Here is a 4845-nt window from a genome sequence, read left to right as displayed (position 1 = left end):
TGTGGGCTCATTCTGTTTCTTCTTCAAAGACAGGATCTGCAGTACATAACACTGAATCTGTCTTCTTCCAGCAATGATTTGAAGAAACAGATGACAAATATAGAAAAAGACAGTGTTGAAAGTTGGTTGAGAGAGTTTATTGTCATGCTATTGTATTGTTGTTGTTATCATTTTCAAGTTGCTGTGTTGTGGAATAGAGGTCACATGAAGATGCTAAAATCAGCAGAAAGTCAAATAGGCACAAGCAACTGTTATGTCTATTCTAGGGAAGTGGTGAGTATCAAAAAGTCAACATCTTTTGGGGTCAATATCTTCTCGTTAGCGTCTTAGATTTCCGAGCCTTTGTATGCCAGCGTTTTACTGGAGTGATCATCTTTCTGCAAATTTTAATGTTAAACTCTCCAGTGGTACTTACCATCCATCATCCTTCAGTCTTGTGTAAACTGATGTCATAGGTAATGCCTTGCCTTACCGCATTCACTCTAATTAGAGTGAAACAGACTGATCTGCTGAACACACATTAGCAACTCATGCCCTGGTTCAGCTATGTTCCGGTACATGGCCAAAGTCTTCTGACTCTTGAATTTATGTTGACAAATTCATGTTGTTAGGTTGTGATTTACGATTTGGTTTTGAAAATGCAAAATCATTCTAATGTGAACTGCTGTTCTCTGAACCCATTGCAGATATGTTTCAAACTTCAGATTTGTCAAACAAAATAAAATAATAATAACAATAATGGCTAACCTTAAGAGAGTTCATCAGTACTTTGGGTTTGGCAGACTATCTTGGACTGTCTTGCAATTGTTTTTGGACCAGCAAAATTTGTTTGGCCAAGCATTTTCGCCTTGATTTTTAAACCCTTGAGTATTTCAAGGGAAACTCAATCCATATGTTTCTGGTTCACTGCCTTTTAAATCATCAAAACACTGTTTTCCAAAAGCTTTTTAGTTCTATAAGAGGTTTATCAAACACCATACAAGCTCGCAAAAGTGTTTCTTACCTCGGCTTGTAGATCCCAGTGGACATGAACTCAAACTCCTGGAGTTTGGTTCTAAAATTAACATCAACAAAGCTTGACTGGGATCCAATGCAGTCCAACTCCAGTTAGTATTTTGAAAAGGAACTACATTATTGGATGGATACATTTGTTGAATGGAATACACAACTAAAAGCACACCAAAATGCAAAATTTCAAGGATTGATAGCAAGCCTTTCAAGAAATCACTGTTGTGCACATTTCTATTTGGTTAGCTTTCCATTACTTGTTAATTCCCCCAGCCAGTTCTCCCCAAGTCCTTCAGCTGCATTGCCTCTTGGGTAATTCTATTTCAGATACAAAAAGGACATTTAAAAAAAAAAAAAGGAGTCTGATAATTTTGTCACAGTGAAAAGAATAGGGAAAAAGACGTAAGAACTTATTGTCTAGAATGCATCTTGTAATTTCCATAATTCACTAAAAAAAATTCATTTGCTGCCAGTTTATTTGATTCAGCATCATCCAAAGTGTAAGGTTACATGGAATAAATAGCTAATTGGGTTAATTTAATAGCAGGTTAAATCTTTCTTTTATTTTGTCTAAAAAGCACATTAAAATAGCACAATTTTCAAGTGGTCTTGGAAATCTAAAGTAGAGTTTCTTGATAAAAAAAATATATAGCTTTCCCACTGCTGGGTTTATAGTGGGAGTTGCTGGCATGCTTCCAGTGCCCCACGTGAAAGTCTAAGCTGCTTGTGTAAGTGCAGAATTTAGTGTTGGGTCTTAAGGTTTTGTTTGGCATCTTGCCAAAGATGTTATGCATTTAGCTGGGAAAATTGCCTAGAAGTTAATTGAGAGGAAAACACTAATATACAACTCCCCCACCCCCACCATAAGAACGAATGAAAAAAACCCATGGATATGCATATGGTGCTGTTCATTGATAAGATTTGTATGTATACAATGAAGACTTACAGTAAAGTTGATCCTAAGATTGCTTGGGATGGATTTTCACTGATTATCTACTCACCATATATTTGCTCCTTTGGGAATGCTTCAAGTTTCTCTAACATCAGGATTTCCCCCACAGTGCCTGCTCCTTAGAGGCACTGGGTCATTGTTTTTCTTTGAAATTTTTTTTCTGAGTAAGGGATAAGTGATTATTCAGGAAATCTGAAGAGGATATATATTAATTCTATCTCTTAATTAAATCTTTTTTAAAAGGAACATTTTGGTGCAGTCATTTGTCTTCGATAAGGTAGGTGAAATTTCCTTTGGACCCTCCAGTGAAAGGGCTGTTCGAGGGGAAAAGAGACCCCAATTTAAATGTATTTTATAGAGACACCTTTATTAAGCCTTAAACAGAACAAAGACAAGACAAAGACACATCATCTGGATGAGGGAGCCCATTAGCATGAGGCCAAAATCGTGTTCAAAGCATTCATGGTTAAGTGGCTAATTATAGACCATACAAGACACAGAAAATTGTCACAAAATCATGATGGGTGAAAATTTGATTTATTACTATCTCAGGTGGAAACTGTACATAGACCAAAAGACAAGTTATTCGAACAGAACTAGGCGACACTGAATGGTTTAAAACCAGGAACGGTGGATGCCAGGGTTGTATTCTTTCATCATACTTATTCAATCTGTATGCTGAGCAAATAATTTGTGAAACTGGATTATATGAAGAAGATTGTGACATCAGGATTGGAGGAAGACTGATTAGCAACCTGCAATATGCAGATGATACAACCTTGCTTGCTGAAAGCCAAGAGGACTTAAAATACTTACTGATGAAGTGCAAAGACTACAGCCTTCAGTATGGGTTGTAACTCAATGTAAAGAAAACAAAAATCCTCACCACTGGACCAGTAAATAACATCAAGATACATGGAGAAAAGATAGACACTGTCAAAGACTTCATTTTGCTCGAATCAACCATCTACACTCATAGAAGCAGCAGTCAAGAAGTCAAATGACATGCTGCATTAGGCAAATCTGCTGCACAAGACCTCTTTCTAGTGTTGCAGAGCAAAAGCATCAGTTTGAAAACTAAGGTGTGCCTAACCCAAGCCATGGTATTTTCAATAACCTCCGATGCATGTGAAAGTTGAGCAGACCATAGAAGAATTGATGCACTTGAGTTATGGTATTGGAGGAGAATATTAAAAGTACCATGGACTGCCAAAAGAACAAACAAATCTTTGTTGAAAGAAGTACAGCCAGAATGTTCCTTAAATGAAAGATGGCCAGACTTCATCTGTAATACTTTGGACATATAATCAAGAGAGATCAGTTCCTGGATAAGGACATCATGCTTAGTAAAGTAGAGGGTCAGCAAAAAAGAGGAAGACCCCAACGAGATGGATTGGCACAGTGGCAGCAGCAGTGGGCTCAAACATAGCTGTGACTGGGAGCTTGACACAGGGCTGGGCAGCGTTTCATTCTGTTGTGCATTATGTCACATTGTGAGTTAGTTCTGACTTGACAGCAGCTCTGGTAACGTAGTGGTTATAAATCAGGCTACTAATCTCATAGTCAACAGTTCGAAAATACCAGCTGTTCCATGGGAGGAAGATGAGGCTTTCTGCTCCTATAAAGATTTACAGCCTCAGAAACCCTATGCAGGGTCACTATGAGTCAAAACCTGCTCCATTATTCCACGGCACAAAGCAACAACAGCAACTAACCATAAGGTCAGCAGTTCAAACCCACCAACTGCTCCTTTAAAACTTTATATAGGGTAGAGTCCTGGTGTGGCTCAGTGGGCTAATACATCAGACTGCAAAGTCATTTGAACTTCAAAGTTCGTGCTTCAAGCTCACCAACTGCTCATTGGAAACCCTATACAGGGTCACTATGGATTAGAATAGATTCAATGGTAATTAACAACAACATAAATTGGAACCAACTCGACAACACTCAACACCAACAACACCACAGTGCCTATGAGGAGCCCTGGTAGCATAGTGGATTGATTACAAGCTGGGCTGCTAACTGCAAGGTCAACGTTTGAGCCAACCGGCGACTACATGGGAGGAAGATGAGGCTTTTTGCTCTCTATAATGAGTAACAGCCTTAGATCCCCAATACAGCGTCGCTGTGAGTCAGAAACAACATGATGACACAAAACTACTACTATCTACTACTATTTTGTTGTTATTGTTAAGTGCCATCGAGTCAGTTCCAACTCACAGTGACCCTGAACAGGGTTTCCAAGACTGTAAATCTTTACAGAAGCAGAAAGCCTCATCTTTCTCCCACGGGGCAGCTGGTAGTTTCGAACTGCTGACCTTGCGGTTCGAAGCCCACTTTGTAACCACTACGCTATGAATAAACTTTAAGCAAATCCCTCTTGCTTCCAAGTGCCACTAGTTCAGAGCCACTTTGCAAGCTTAGTATTTTCAGGGGTGACTTAGCACTTCTTCTTGTTCAGAACTTCATGATTTTTTTTGTGTGTGCCAATAGTCTCTGAACTTGCATTTTACATTACATTTTCTACCCGTGACTACTAAACCTTCTTTTTCTTCTGAATTTGCTTGCTAATGCTTTTAAAATACTACTTCTTTCTTCTAGTTAGTCTGTGATTTTTTTTTCTTTCTGTGGTATTCCCTCACTCCCATCTTTTTCTGATAAATGCTCATTAAAGAGATCCTCAAGAGTTCCCAAAGAGTTCATAACTTTTTCCTCTATAAAAATGAAAGTAACGAAAGTTAATTGTATGTTTTTGTTTGTTGCTTAACCAAAGTTTAAATTTATCTGGGAGAATACACTAGCACAGTAATAGGACATCAGTAATTAATTCACAGTCCCTGGTATCTTTCCACACCCTTCTTACTTTTTCAGGGATGGGAAACTAA

This window comes from Chrysochloris asiatica, unplaced genomic scaffold, assembly GCF_000296735.1.
Source record: "Chrysochloris asiatica unplaced genomic scaffold, ChrAsi1.0 scaffold00197, whole genome shotgun sequence".
In the NCBI taxonomy this organism is placed as follows: Eukaryota; Metazoa; Chordata; class Mammalia; order Afrosoricida; family Chrysochloridae; genus Chrysochloris; species Chrysochloris asiatica.
This window is presented reverse-complemented; position numbering follows the sequence as displayed.